Below are 16,404 nucleotides of genomic sequence, written 5' to 3'. Positions count from 1 at the left end.
CATCCACCTTACCAATCGCTTTGTGTCTGCTACTTCTGTCAATCCCTCTACTGGCTTCCGCTCACCCAAACATTCAATTCAAAATACGAACTACTTACAAAGTCATCCACAACTCTGCCCCCAGCTTCATCACTGATCTAGTCTCAAAATACCAACCTAATCGTTCTCTTCGTTCTTCTCAAGACCCCCTGCTCTCTAACTCCCTCATTACCTCCTCTCATGCTCGCCTCCAGGACTTTTCCAGAGCCTCTCCAATCCTATGGAACTCCTTACCCCAATATGTCAGATTATCTCCTACTATTCGCTTTTAGACGATCCCTGAAAACCCTCCTCTTCAGCGAGGCCCATCTTACCCACACCAAACAACTGTATTTTCATTTTCTCCATCTGTTGTAAAGCACCATGCAAACTGTTGGCACTATATAAATCCTGTATAATAACAACATTCAATTACAATAGGATTAGTGTCAGGAATGATGCGCTATATTAATTTTTGCCTTTTTTCCCACAAAAGTGGAGTTACCCTTTAAGGTTTCGAGGCTGATGTTTGGTAACTCAAACATTCAGCTCCCTCCACATATTTTCGATGGGATTAAGGTCTGGAGACTGGCTAGGCCACTTCAGGACCTTAATGTGCTGCTTCTTGAGCCACTCCTTTGTTGCCTTGGCCGTGTATTTTAGGTCACTGTCATGCTGAAATACCCATTCATGACCCATTTTTAATGCCCTGGTGAGGGAAGAAGGTTCTCACCCAAGATTTGACAGTACATGGCCCCATCCATCCTCCCTTTGATGTGGTGAAGTTTTCCCTGAAGTTTTAGCAGAAAAACACCCCCAAAGCATAACGTTTCCACCTTCATGTTTGATGTTCAGGATAGTGTTCTTGGGGTCATAGGCAGCATTCCTCTACCTCCAAACACAGCGCATTCAGTTGATGCCAAAGAGCTCGATTTTGGTCTCATCTGACCATAACACTTTCACCCAGTTCTCCTCTGAATCATTGAGATGTTCATTAGCAAACTTCAGATAGGCCTGTATATGTGCCTTCTCGAGAAAGGGGACCTTGCGGGCACTGCAGGATTTCAGTCCTTCACAGCGTAGTATGTTACCAATTGTTTTCTTGGTGATTATGGTCCCAGCTGCCTTGTGATCATTGACAAGATTCTTCCATGTAATTCTGGGCTGGTTCGTCACCATTCTCATGATCATTGAAACTCCACGAGGCGAGATCTTGCATGGAGCCCCAGACTGAGGAAGATTGACAGTTATTTTTTGTTTCTTCCATTTGTGAATAATCGCACCAACTATTGTCACCCTCTCACCAAGCTGCTTGGCAATGGTCTTGTAGCCCCATCCCAGCCTTGTGTAGGTCTACAATCTTGTCCCTGACATCCCTTGACAGCTCTTTGTCTTGGACATAGTGAAAAGATTGGAATCTGATTGATTGCTTCTGTGGACAGATGTCTTTTATACAGGTAACAAGCTGAGATCAGGAGCACTCCCTTTAAGAGAGTGCTCCAAATCTCAGCTCATTACCTGTATAGAAGACACCTGGGAGCCAGAAATCTTGCTGATTGATAGGGGATCAAATACTTATTTCTCTCCAGAGCTGCACAATTGATCGTTAAAAAATTGTGATCTCGATTCAACCCCCCTCACGATCTATATTGCTGCGTTTCCCGATTCTTTCATGTTACAAGTGTAGAGACTTCTCTGCTCACTCAGCTGTCAAAAGAAAAAATCCAGGCAGTCTGCCAAGTTTTTAACATTGTCTATGCTAGTAGATAACTAGAAACATTGTAACTATTCCATAGATCAAAGAGGGAGGCAACTCCTGACACCGGTGCCACAAAAATCCTCTTTTGCTGGCACTCGACTCCCTCCCCATCAGCAGAGCAGCGCAGGGAAGTGTCAGTGAGACACTAATGCATTCCAATTTCAGAGTTTCCCACACCGCGCCTGCGCTGAGGGGGAGGCACTGTGCCCCCACACATTGTAAAAGATGGGAGACATTGTTTGGTTCTCTAACTTTGCTGTAGCTACAATCGTCAGCTTTTTTGATGAGGAAGAGATTGGGTGCAGTTCTACTGGGGGGGGGGGGGGAGGGGCGGTCCCTGTCTCCAGGAGGAGGACGACAACTGTCATTGGCCACTGCTAAAGCCAATCACAGTCCCCGCCCACCATCTGGAGGAAGATGACTCGCTTGGTTGCCACTAACAATCTCAGAAAGAAGGGATTTCATTGTGATTGAGAAAACTACAATCAGGTTACAGTTTGTGGTATTACTGTTGAGCTTCTGGAAACTTTGTTGAAATTATTCCTGAACCTTTGTGTCCCTTACTACTGAACCCCTGCGCTCTGTGTCCCTTTAAGCCAGAGCCACTATTCAGCGCAGAGCACTGTGGCGCAGAGCACTGCACTGAATCACTGCTGCGGGGGCCCAACTTATGATCCTGCACACAGGCCCACCAATTTCAGAAAATGCTCCTGACCTGAGCTCATCATTGTGCATCCATTACAGATGCTTGTATGTGACATCACATACAAACAGGTGGGCTGGATGCGAGAGGTGGATCAGCAGGATGAGTGTGCCAGGACAGGTAGATGTGTCTCATCTCTGCTTCCTTTCACCACTCTGCATATCACGCATATCATAGATGAGAAGGGGGTACAGCGGTGGAGCAGATGAGCAGGAGGGATTCAAAGGTGGGACAGATGAGCAGGAGGGTACCCTGGTGGAAGAGATGAGAAGGGGGTTCAGCAGTGAGACAGAAGAGCAGGGGGGTAGAGCAGTGGGGCAGACGAGAAAGGGGGAACATTGGTGGGGCAGACGAGAAAGGGGGGTACATTGGTGGGGCAGACGAGAAAGGGGGGTACATTGGTGGGACAGACGAGCAGGGTGGTACAGTGGTGGGGCAGACGAGCAGGGTGGTACAGTGGTGGGGCAGACGAGCAGGGTGGTACAGTGGTGGGGCAGACGAGCAGGGTGGTACAGTGGTGGGGCAGACGAGCAGGGTGGTACAGTGGTGGGGCAGACGAGCAGGGTGGTACAGTGGTGAGGCAGACGAGCAGGGTGGTACAGTGGTGAGGCAGATGAGCAGGGGGGACAGAGATCTGAGGTGTGAAGGTGCATGAATTGGGGCTGATCTGAGGAGTGAGAGTGCAGGATGTTAATTTCTCACTACTAAAGTAGTTTATAGCATTTACTTTTTGTGACTGAGAGTGTAAAGTTGACTTTATTTGTTATAAAATCGGCACACTCTATTTCTTTGAAAACATTTTTCAGCACACTGTGCTCAAAAGGTTGCCTACCCCTGGATCAAAGGGATAAACTTCTGTGTGTAAATGCAGAAAGTTTAACCACTTAAAGTCTAAACCCTTTTCTGACGCTTGTTTCTTACAAAGTTAAAAACATTATTTTTTGCTAGAAAATTACTGGGAACCCCCAAACATTATATATACTTTAACAGAGACCCTAGGGAATAAAATGGCGATTGTTGCAATATTTTATGTCACACTGTATTTGCACAGTGGTCTTTCAAACACAATTTTTGGGGGAAAAAAATACACTTCAACTATAAAAAAAACAAAAAAAAAAAACAAAAAAAAAAAAACAGTAGAGTTAGCCCAATTTTTTTGTTTAATGTGAAGGATGATGTTACCCCCCGAGAATCGTGATCTATCTTCTAAGCAAAAAAATTGTGATTCTCATTTTAGCCAGAATCGTGCAGCTCTATTTCACTCATTAAAATGCAAATCAATCTGTAACTTTTTGAATTGTTTTTTCTGGATATTTTTGTTGTTATTCTGTCTCTCACTGTTATAATAAACCAACCATTAAAATTATAGACTGATCATTTCTTTGTCAGTGGGCAAATGTACAAAACCAGAGGGGGGGGGGGATCAAATACTTTTTCCCCCTCACTGTACTTACCTGCTCTGTGCAGTGGATTTGCACAAAGCAGCCCAGATCCTCCTCTTCTCGGGTCCCTCATCGGCGCTCCTGGCCTCCCTCCCTCCTGTTGAGTGCCCCCACAGCAAGCAGCTTGGTATGGGGCACCCGAGTCAAGCTGCAGCTCCGTGTATCCATTCAGACATGGAGCTGCGGTTCGGCCCCACCCCCTTGCTCTCCTTATTGGCTAGCTGACTTTGATTGACAGCAACAGGAGCCAAAGGCACTGCTGCTGTGCCTTAGCCAATCAAGAGAGAGTCCCGGATGGCCGAGACACTCGTGGACATCGCTGGATCGAGATGTCTCAGGTAAGTATTAGACCCCTTTCACACTGGGGCGGTTTGCAGGCGGTATTGCGCTAAAAATACCGCCTGCAAACCGCCCCTAAACAGCCTCCGCTGTTTGTTCAGTGTGAAAGCCCGAGGGCTTTCACACTGAAGCGGTGCGCAGGCAGGACGGTGAGAAAAGTCCTGCAAACCGCTTTTTTGGAGCGGTGAAGGAGCGGTGTATTCACCGCTCCTTCACCGCTCCTGCCCATTGAAATCAATGGGACAGCGCGGCTATAGCCGCGCTGTACGAGGGATTTTAACCCTTTTTAATACCGCTGCAAGAACGACGGTACAGCAGCGCTAAAAATAGCGCTGTTGTACCGCCGACGCCCCCACCGCCCCAGTGTGAAAGGGGCCTTAGTGGGGCTGCTACACAGGGGTTTTTTTTTATCTTAATGCATGGAATGCATTAAGATAAAAAACCTTTGCCTTTACAACCACTTTAATACGGGTGTAACATTTCACGTCACTAAAGTTGAACTTATTCTTTAAAAGCTCAGATGGTCGATCAGACCCATCCTTTGATCTAAGCCGCAGTTTGCTGTGCATGAATCTACCTCGGAGCTGTGTGCAGGCAGCCCAAAGAAGTGCATGCAGATGCATTGACACAGCTATATGTCAAAATCTGACATACGGGCAGAAGCAGGATATGGATCTGACTGAACAGTGTCTGCAAAAAATGTCAAAGCCTGGCGATTGGTAGTTTGAGTCAAAGTATTGCCAGCAAATAAAAGAGAAGGAAGCGGCAGTGGGGCAGAGGGATAGAGCATACTTCACATGCCTGATGTACTTTATTCAAGATTTTTTTTTTTTTAAAGGGGGTGGGGGGCGTGTGTTGTCAAACCTTATGTCTGCAAAATGCTTTAGCAGGTTCTGCTGCATATGCCATCATCACACAGTCTTAATAAGCCTTATACGTCAACACTTTCTAACTAGGAATTGGAATTGTCTGTTTTTGCAGAATGCAGGAAAATAATAAGTGGAAAGAAATATTCAAACTCACAGTAGAAAAAGTAAATGAGTTGAGAATTATGGCGAAGGGGATCTCACTGTTGGATAACATACAAGATACGAGAGACACGGATCATTCAAAGAGAAACATGGAAGAAGTTCACCAGGATCTACCTACAGCCTAAATATACATTTTGCACCTTTACAACCCCCTCAAGATACTACGGGCAAGATGTATGAACATTTTTCTAAAGGATTTTTTGTTGTTGACCATAAGCAATAATTTGAGAACCTGACGTCTTTAAAAGTGGTAGTAAGCAGTGGGCTTCCCAGCCCAATCCTTAAAGCGGACCTTCAGTCATTTTTTCAACTTTCCATCTATTAAGTCTTCTGCCCTTGCTGTTTTAACTATGGATAGTAAAACATTTTTTTCTGCCTGTAAATACCTTATACAGCCAACTACCTGTTTGTCTGGTAAAAAGCCTAGACTTATGACATGCACAGCTCTCTCTCTCACTTTCGTGAGAGTTTGCCAGGAAGGAAGGGGCTATGAGTCATAAGAGGGCCAATGAGAGCTGCAGGGATGGAGGTGTGTGTCGGTGTAAATCCAGGAAGCGAACAGGCAGCAGCTTCAGCTGCCCACAGTTAAGCTGGATGCAGCCAGACTCAGAGAAGGGAGATTTCTGCAGCATATTTGGCAAGTATAGAATCACAGTTCGGGATTTGGCCTGGCGCTCGTTTCATGTCAGACATTATGTGAAGGGCAACCTGAAGCATCGCTCTGCAGAGCATGGTTGTCCAACAGTGAAGTGTGTGTGTGTGTGTGTGTGTGTGTGTGTGTGTGTGTGTGTGTGTGTGTGTGGGTTCAATGGACCATTTCTTGCTTCAGTGCCCCTTCAATGTAGAAGTCTATCAGCAGGTGGGTGGGGCTCTGGGTATACCTTTACTTTCCTGTTTGAGTTATGCGTAATGATCGTACGGGGCCTTTGAGACACATTGGGATTTTGAGACACTTTTTCAAGTTAGCTTAGTAGTCCATTTCTTCACGTGGAATGCATGGTGTCAGGTTTCCATTCGGAAAAAAAGTCCTTCCTGTTGAGGTGGTGGTGCACACATTCTGGGCGAGGTTGGGAAGATTCAGGGTCTTGAGAAGGACAGGTGGCGGCCAGGGGCGTGGACAATGGCATGGAGGAATGTCAGGTCCCCGTAGCTGCTGTCTCTGGGTGAGCAACTTTTCTTTGTCCTTTCACGTCCCCTAGATTTTTATATAAAATTGGATTTTTGAAAAAAGGCTGCATGCATGGGTTAAATGTGTAATCATTTATTAGCCTGAGGGAGTGTTTAAGTGGAGGTTAGGGCTTTGTTTAGTTGAATCGTTATAATATGAAAATGCATCTTGGTTGATATATCTAGTTTTCTTTATTTTTTCTAGAAAAAAAAGCCATTTTCTGTTTCTATGCTGATGTAAGCTATTTTTGTTCATTTTTATTTATTTTGTATATACCGTATATACTCGAGTATAAGTCGAGTTTTTCAGCACATTTTTTTGTGCTGAAAGTGCCCCCCTCGACTTATACTCTAGTCAAGCACTTTTCTGCAGCAAAAAATTTCATTTTCCGAACCGAATTTGGGGCCCCGTATCTCAGGGCCACTTAGTGCTAGGAACCCAAATTTGGTGTGCAAACCCAGTGGAACTGGTACCACAACATATCCAAATTTGGGGTTCCTAGCATCAAGTGGCCCCGAGATACGGGGCCCCAAAATCTGTTCGGAAAATGTCATTCTCTGCTGCAGAAAAGTGCTTGACATTTTCTGAACCGATTTTTGGGGCCCCGTATCTCAGGGCCACTTGGTGATAGGAACTCCAGCTTTGGATATTTTATGGTGCGAGATACGGGGCCCCAAAGTTGGTCAACTGTGTCCATCTGCAGCAATGTCATTTCGGGAACCTTTGGGTTCAGAGACCCCAAATTTTGGCTGCAGCTAGGAACCCTTAACTACCGAGTTTGAAGTTCGGGGGACCTATGGCTGCAAATGGGCACAGTGAGGCTGCAAATGGGTATTGTTGACCCTCTTTTCCACTTACAGTAGCTGTGCATTTCTCACCCTTGTCTTATACTCGGGTCACTAAGTTTTTCCCATTTTTTTGTGGTAAATTGGGGCCTCGACTTATACTCGAGTGTATACGGTATATAAATGTTTTTATTATGTTTGTAAGATTTTTAACAAAAATTTACAGAATCACAGTATATATAAAATAGTATAGTATATATAAAATAATATGCAAGTGTTTGGAGGGAAGTTTCAGAATGGCAAAGATGTTTTTATTACAAATTATGTGAGCAGACTGCAGCTCCTCTAACAATTAGCTAATGTTAAAGAAGCTGGTGGCCACCGACTCCAAAAATTCACATCTGAACCACATCTAAATCACAGCTGAACAGCTGCTTAGGAAATTCGCAATGAAAACAGGAGGGGGGAAAAAAAAAAAAAAAAAAAAAAAAATCGCACTGTACACGCATGAATCTATGCTCAATATCATGGAGAGAAAGAAGAAAAAAAAAAAAAACATCACCACACATGTGAACAGGGCACATAGAAAACATGGTCTGAACAAACCTTCAGTGGTAATGTCCTAATATAGTAATAGGGGCACATATACCTCAATAAAATTAAGAGGTCGTCCAGCTCAGTGTGCTAAAAGAATAAGGGAAAGCAATTGATAAAGTGTGTGTTACAAGTCAAAATATCATGGTGGGGCATCCAATAGATAAAATAAATTTACAGTTGTGTTCAAAAGTGTGCATCCCCTGGCAGAAATCGTAAAATTTTGGCATTGATATTGAAAATATGACTGATCGTGCCAAATAACTGTCTTTTATTTCAGGATAGTGATAATATGAAGCCATTTATTATCACACATAGTCCTTTGGTTCCTTCTTAAATCAGAACATAAATCACCCAAATGGCCCTGATCAAAAGTTTCCATCTCCTGGAATGTTTGACCTTGGCACAGACACACAGGTTAAAATGCCAATTAAAAGGTTAATTTCCTACACTGTGGCTTTTTAAATTGCAATTAGCGTCTGTGTATAATTACTCAATGAGTTTGTTAGCTCTCACATGAATGCACTGAGCAGGCTAGATACTGAGCTAAGGAGAGCAGAAAAGAACAGTCAAAAGACCTGAGTAATAAGGTCATGGAACTTTATAAAGCTGGAAAACGATATAAAAAGATATCCAGGATATGCCAGTCAGTACTGTTCAATCACTTATTAAGAAGTGGAACATTTGGGGATCTGTTGATACCAAGCCAAAGTCAAAGAGGCCCAGAAGGACTGCAGCCACAACTGCCAGAAGAATTGTTTGGGATACAAAGAAAAGCCCACAGGTAACCTCAGGAGAAATACAAGGCTGCTCTGGAAAAAGATGGTGTGGTTGTTTTTAAGCAGCACAATACAATGATACTTGAACAAAAATAATATGCATGATCGAGTTGCCAGAAAGAAGCCTTTACTGCACCAATACCATCTAAGGCTGGCTTTACACATATGCAGCCTCAGTTTCAGTGCAGCAGTCCAGTGCGGTTCTGTTCACCGGTTCAGGTGTGACTTTTTACCTAAAAATCGCACCTGAATGGACCATTAAAAAAAAAACAAAAAAAAAACGCACAGGACTCTTAAAAATGGCAGCGCGGCTGCTGCGCACGTGCGAACCGGCTCCATTGAAAGCCAGTCCAATTCACATGTTATGCGAATTGGACGTGGTTAAAAACGCATGAACCAAGCCTAAGGCTTTATAAGCTGCAATATGTTACATTTTTTCTTTTTGGGTTTAATACAGCTTTAGACAGAGGAAGGTTATATATAGATCTGTATGTTTAACTTCTGGTTTTAACCTCACCAAAACTTTTGGTGAAGAAGGTGTAGTGCTTTGACACAGGCTAAATAGCAGAAATCTATGTGATAAAGGCTCATTTACACCGGATAGTGACAGGTGCATTTTTAGATGCAGTACAAATGCATATGCAAGAAAAATTCATGTATTCCAATAGGCCAAGTTCACACCATTGCAGTGCACTTATGAGTATCTAAGGCTCGGTTCACACTAGTGAGATTTCTGATGCAACTTGAATCACACAGAATCGCATAACATTAGAAATAACATTGTTCTCAATGGTGTCCATTCACATCAATGCCACCCAGCACAGTGCAATTTTGGAAAGGTTTCCTGTATTATTTTGATGCAATTCCAGCACAACCATAGAAGAATAGAATGCATGAAGGTAAAAAACCTTCAGCCTTCACAACCACTTTAGGGCTTCGTGCACACTACAAAGCTAAAAACTGCTTTAGAAACGCTGGACAAAAATGCGAATGTGTTATCGTTTTGTTTGTCGGCGTTTAGCAGTGTTTAGCCTAGTGCGTAAGCTATGTTTTAGTAGCTCCAGTGTTAAGGGGCGGGGCCACCGTCGCCCTTAACAACCAGTGAATAGCTGGTTAAGGTTCAGGATGGGAAGCCAGCTGCTGCGTCCTTAGCAAGGGATGAGTCAGCAGCTGTTAGTGGGGTTCTCCCCAGTGTAGATCCTTTGTCAATCACGTCGCCCGCTGCCACCACTAACCCAAAAAAAAACTCCCGTCCTGACGAAGGCTCCCGCTGTCTAACAGCTCTTAAATAATGAAGGGGCGGTGCCACCCAGCGACGTCATCGGGTGGCTCCACCTCATAGTTATTTAAGAGTGGTCAGACAATGGGAGCCTTCATCAGGACCGTAGAGTTGGGTTTTTTGCGGTGGGCGGCGTGATTGACGATGGATCTACACCAGTGGGACATTTGTTTTTTTAAATATGACTTGACAAAAACTTGCGTTATTTACTTTTTACACTATCTTGTTGAATGAGTAGGCTAGGTAGGATCTGGGGGGCACCCTTGTTACAAAAGTGAAAGATCAAAAAAAAAAAAAAAAAAAAAAAAAAAAAAAAAGGATCTTTTTAAAGGTAAAAAAGATATTTAGGGTCTTTTTGACACCAGATCTCTCCCTAAAGAGGACCTGTCATCCTTATTTCTATTACAAGGGATGTATACATTAACGTAAAAAATAATGTAAGAATAATAAAAAAAAAAAAAATGAAAGGGACAGTGTAAAAATAAAAAGTTAAATTAAAAAAAATTAAAAGGCCCCCCACCACTCCGTGCTCGCGCACAAACGCATGCGTAAGTCACGCCCGCATATGTAAATGGTATTCGAACCACACGTGAGGTATCACCGCAAACGTTAGAGCAAGATCAATAATTCTAGTGCTAGACCTCCTCTCTAACTCTAAAGAGGTAACCTGTAAAAGGCATTTAAATCATCAACTATGGAGATTTTTATCCACTGTAGTTTGCCGCCATTCCACAAATGTGCGCAATTTTGAAGCATGACATGTTGGGTATCTATTTACTCAGCTAAACATCTTTCACATTATACAAAAAAAATGTGGTAACTACTGTATTTATTGGCGTATAACACTCACTTTTTCACCATGAAAATCGGGTGCAAATAGCGTGTGCGTGTTATACGCCAATACTTCAATTTTAGCTGCCTCGGAGGGGACAGGGAAGGGGGCGGGACGAGCGCCATAAGATTAGATACAGTGAGAATCTCCTGTTTACTTGGCGGCCTCTGTAATATGAAGTTCTGTCTCCTGGGCCACCATTGGACCACTGTTCTGTCTATCATAGGAGATTCTCACTGTATTTAATCTCTCGGCGCTCGTCCCGCCCCCTCCCTGTCCCATCTAGGCTGCAGATGGGCATCGATCAGGCTGCCCTGATGGCAATGGTAAGGCTGCTGCATTGATGGTAATGGTAAGGGTGCTGCATTGATGGTAATGGTAAGGGTGCTGCATTGATGGCAATGGTAAGGGTGCTGCATTGATGGCAATGGTGAGGCTGCAGATGGGCATTGATCAGGCTGCATTGATGGCAACGGTGAGGCTGCAGATGGGCGCTGACCCTTATTTTGCTTCAAAGTTTCTTATTTAAAATTTAAGTTTTTTTTCCTGAAACTTCCCTCTTAAAATGAATGTGCGTGTTATATGCCTGTGCGTGTTATACGTCGATAAATACGGTATTCTGTTTTGTTTTTATTTATTAGTGTATGTTGTCCAAAAAAATTGTGTTTGCAAAACCGCTGCACAATTACAGTGTAACGAAATTGCAACAATCATTTTATTCTCTAGGGGTCTCTGCTATAAAAAAAAAAAAAAAAATGTATAATGTTTGGGGGTTATAAGTATTTTTTTTTAGCAAAACATACTGATTTAAACTTCTAAATAAAAAGTGCCATAAAAAGCACTTAAATAACAAACATGCTACACTTACCTGCTCTGTGCAAGGGTTTTGCACAGAGTGGCCCGCGATCCTCCTTTTCTGGCTCCCCTTCAGCGAGTTCCCCCAAGGAGAGCCAATTTCCATGGGGGCACCTGTTCAAGCATGCTCCTGAGTCCTGCTGCTGCATCCATTGACACAGACAACAGGACTTGGCCTGCATTTGTCACCGAATTTGATTGACAGCAGTGGGAGTCATTGGCTCCTGCTGCTATCAATATATCCAATGAGGACCCGAGACAGTAGCTGGGGCCGCTGGGCTCGATGCTGGAACGGTCAGGTAAGTAAAAAGTGGGGCTCTGGTGGACAGCTACTACTCTACATACTCTAGCTGCTGACTTTTACTATTAGGACACTTACCTGTCCTGGAGTCCAGCGATGTCAGCACTGCAACTGCTATTTCCACTGGCTGTCAGGTGCTGCCGCTGCCACCATTTCCGGTAAGGGAACCTGGCAGTGAAGCCTTGCGGCTTCACGGCCGGGTCCCTACTGCGCTGCGCTCTCCTACTGGCCCAACAGTAGGGGAAGGAGGAGGCCTAGCTACTGACATACCTCGCAGCAGCGGTCTGATGGAAGTGGGGACAGGGTACCTGTCAAAAACAAGTGGGGGGGGGGTGGGAGACAGAAAAGCAGAAGTTCCAATTTTGGGTAGAACTTTGCTTTAAGGTGAAAAACCCTAAAGCCTTGTACACATGGTACGATTGTTGGCAGGGGATTGTCTGTTGACAGACTGTTGTCCTAAAATCTTACCGTTAGTACACTCCTTTTGACAATTGTTGTCCAACTTTCAGCCAACAAGTGTTGGATGACAAGCTAGTAAATTTTAGGCGGACCACGTTTTTTTTTCGTATGGTCAGTACACAAATCCATCACACAAATGTCTAAAGTACAAACACGCATGCTCGGAATCAATGCTCAAACACGAAATTAGCAGAAATGGTGCTCTAGAGCTGAAATTCCTCGTAATACGTCACTACGATCATGTTTGTTGCACGATTGTGTACCGTTAGTATGCAAGAGAAGATCCTGGCACACGCCCTTAAGACAAAAATCAGACGCTTGGTTGGCCAACAATCATACCGTGTGTACGAGGCTTAAGACTCTGCAACTCCTTTAAACTCTGCAGGGCTCAGTGAGGAGAGGTCTGCTATTTGATTGGAGGGAAGAGACATGCTTCCCTTTAAGCAGCACATAGAAACATAGCTGAGGCTGTCAATCAGATGAAAGTCAGGAAAACCTGTCAGATGTGCTTTGGCAGATAGCAGAGGACCAAGGCAGCAGACAGGAATGACAGGGATTTTTCACACCATACACGTATGAAAACTGATAGGAAAACCGAGCAGATTTTACAGACACATCAGTTTATATCAGTTTTCATGCACAACACTTATGTGCTCTGTTCACACCACAGTGTTGACGTCACGTCAGTTTTTTGTTTTTTTTTTCCGTGCAGAAAACTGCATACACATTGCAAATTCCTGTGCAGAATATATCTGCATAGGATACCAGTGTTGTGGTGTGAACAGAACACGCAGAACTGTTTTTTCTTTTGGTGCCCTTGCAGAAAGCATGCAGAAAAACTGATGTCTCTACACATGGTGTGAGCGAGGCAAGTCTGTCATAATGTGCGATAGAGCTGCATGATTCTGGCTAAAATGCAAATCACGATCTTTTTGCTTAAAAGATAGATCACGATTCTCTCGGTGTAACATCATCTTTTACATTAAAACAAAAAAAGTGGGCTAACTTTACGGTTTCGTTTTTTTTTTATTATTCATTGAAGTGTATTTTATTCCCTAGGGCAGTGATGGTGAACCTTGGCACCCCAGATGTTTTGGAACTACATTTCCCATGATGCTCTGGCACTCTGCAGTGTAGTTGAGCATCATGGGAAATGTAGTTCCAAAACATCTGGAGTGCCAAGGTTCGCCATCACTGCCCTAGGGTCTCTGCTAAAATATATATAATGTTTGGGGGTTCCAAGTAATTTTCTAGAAAAAAATATTGATTTTAACTTAAGAAACAAGTGTCAGAAAAAGATTTAGACTTTAAGTGGTTAAACTTCCTGCATTTACACGTTAAAAAACTTGGCAGACTGCCTGGATTTTTCTCTTTACACACAGAAGTTTAGCCCTTTGATCTAACAGGAAGAGTTAGTTACAATGGGAGTTTTTTACAAAAGGCAAATCCACTTTGCACTACAAGTGCACTTGGAAGTGAAGTCGCTGTAATACTGAGGGGTAGATCTGAAATTAGGGGAAGCTCTGCTGATTTTATCATCCAATCATGTGCAAGCTAAAATGCTGTTTTTTATTTTCCTTGCATGTCCCCCTCGGATCTACAGCGACTGCACTTCCAAGTGCACTTGTAGTGCAAAGTGGATTTGCCTTTCGTAAATAACCCCCTATGTCTCATGTTAAAAACTTGGTAGACTGCCTGGATGTTTTCTTTTGACAGCTGAGTGAGCAGATAAGTCTCTCCACTTGTTATATAAAAGAATCGACAAACTCTGCAGTAGAGAACGTCGGGGGGGGTTAAATCGAGATCACGTTTTTTTAACGAATAAATTGTGCAGCTCTAATGTGCGATGCATACTAGCACACATTGGCTTAAATCTGCTGGGGGGGGCGGCAACTTTACAACCTCTTACTGCATTTTTCCACATCAGAATGCATGTAAATGGACACAAACACACAACTGTGCAGCAATGCATGTCCATGAAATTTAGTGAAGATGGTAAATTGAAATAAAGTCAATATTCCAACAAATGCATTGACAATGAGCACCAACACACAGTGAAGGAGCCTGCAGTGTATATGAGCCCTGCAGCAGTGTGATCGCTGTACGATGGCAGTGTTCTGTGTGATCGCTGTACGATGGCAGTGTTCTGTGTGATCGCTGTACGATGGCAGTGTTCTGTGTGATCGCTGTACGATTGGCAGTGTTCTGTGTGATCACTGTGTTGTGTGCAATCATTGGGCTTGATTTACTAAAACTGAAGATTGCCAAATCTGGTGCAGCTCTGCATAAAAACCAATAAGCTTCCAGGTTTTATCAAAGCTTAAATAGGTTGTTAAGGTCTGTGTTTTTTCGCCTTAATGCATCCTATGCATTAAGGTGGAAAAACACCTGTCAGTGAGCGGCCCCCCAGCCCCTGAACCCTCAAACTTGTCCCACAGGGACGCGCTCTCTCTCTGCCCGGGGTTCTCGGCTCGGTTGGATTGACAGCAGCGGGAGCCAATGGCTGCGCTGCTATCAAATCCAATGATGAAGCCGCTGGGAGGCGGGGCCGAGTCCTGCATTCGGCATCTATGGACGCCGAATGTTGGACTCGGGAGCACGCCTCCAAGGTAACCCCGTGTGAGAGCGCTTCTCCTAGGGGGTTATCTGATGTGGGGAGGAGCCGAGAGAGCCGCCGGGGGACCCCAGAAGACCAGGTTCGGGGCCACTCTGTGCAAAACAAGCTCCGCAGTGGAGGTAAATATGACATGTTTGTTATTAAAACAAAACAAAAAAAAAAAACCTTTAGCGTCACTTTAACTGAACAAGTTGAAGTTAGAAGCCGATTGGTTACTATGTAGAGTTGCACCATATTTTGCACTTTCCAGTTTGAATAAATAAGCCCCAGTGTGTTCTCCAAACTTCTCATGACAGGAGCCGCTCCTCTGATGAGGTACAGCGCTGAGCCTGGCCCGGGGCACACGGCGGGTAGAGGCGGTGTCTGTGCCCAGCTCGCTCTCTCTCTCTCTCTCTCTCACACACAGGTTACTCTGGGGAACGTGTTGCTAGGAGAGGCGCTGCACGGGTTAACCGTCCCGTCCAAGTTGTGCTCGGTGACAGGCCGGGGCGGGCACTTACCGTGATAGTCGGGGGGTCACAGAGCAGGAAACGCAGGAGGTGTGCCGGCGGGCCTCCAGTCCCTGTGAGGGGGGCGGCTAGAGCGTACAGTCCCGGCTCCCGCAGCTGTCACACACAAGGGGGGGGGGGGGGCAGCAATCTTTGGAAAGGACGGCAACAGCGGAAAGAGTTGATTCTTCCGCTTCCGTTCACGAGGGGAGGAGGGGACGAAGGGGGTTCCTGTGTACGCGGCCTCAACCGACCTGCGGGAGGCGCTCTGCTCGTGCCGCGCAGTGGGCGTGACATGAAGAGTTGGGGGCGCCTTGAAACTTTTGGGCGGGGCTGAGTGCGGAGGTCTGGGTGAGTGGGCGGGAGGAGGGAAGCGATTTGAGGGGGCGGGAAGACGCAACGTGCTGCGCGTTTTCGGCCAATCAGTAGACGGCTAGAGAGAGTGCGCGAGAAGCGTCCAGCCTGTGCTCAGATACGGCTGGTTACCGGCAGCGTGAGATCAGGAAGTGGAGGGAGGAGGAAAGTGGGTGCGCTGGAGAGCTCCTGTTTTGTCACATATCAGTGTGTTGTGCACACTTCCCACAATACACCGTCCTCTGTACTACCATGCCCATACCTCCCCAATACACCGTCCTCTGTACTACCATGCCCATACCTCCCCAATACACCGTCCTCTGTACTACCATGCCCATACCTCCCCAATACACCGTCTGTACTACCATGCCCATACCTCCCCAATACACCGTCTGTACTACCATGCCCATACCTCCCCAATACACCGTCTGTACTACCATGCCCATACCTCCCCAATGCACCGTCCTCTGTACTACCATGCCCATACCTCCCCAATACTCCGTCTGTACTACCATGCCCATACCTCCCCAATACGCCGTCCTCTGTACTACCATGCCCATACCTCCCCAATACGCCGTCCTCTGTACTACCATGCCCATAC

The 16,404-nt window shown here is 45.0% G+C and overlaps 1 protein-coding gene across 4 annotated transcripts in view; it reads right to left on the bottom strand.

The window, feature by feature from the left end:
* Positions 1-15,748, bottom strand: part of PPP6R1 (protein phosphatase 6 regulatory subunit 1) — a 319,943-nt gene extending 304,195 nt beyond the window's left edge. The window contains exon 1 of one of the 4 annotated variants that reach the window (XM_073602816.1): positions 15,462-15,748. The gene's annotated coding sequence lies outside the window, so the exon portion shown is untranslated. The remainder of the gene's footprint in view (positions 1-15,461) is intronic. The other 3 variants (XM_073602818.1, XM_073602817.1, XM_073602819.1) reach the window with 3 other exon arrangements.
* Between the last annotated feature and the right edge of the window lie 656 nt (positions 15,749-16,404).

The sequence above is a fragment of the Aquarana catesbeiana genome, linkage group LG10 (assembly GCF_042186555.1).
Source record: "Aquarana catesbeiana isolate 2022-GZ linkage group LG10, ASM4218655v1, whole genome shotgun sequence".
Lineage (NCBI taxonomy): Eukaryota > Metazoa > Chordata > Amphibia > Anura > Ranidae > Aquarana > Aquarana catesbeiana.
This window is presented reverse-complemented; position numbering and strand designations above follow the sequence as displayed.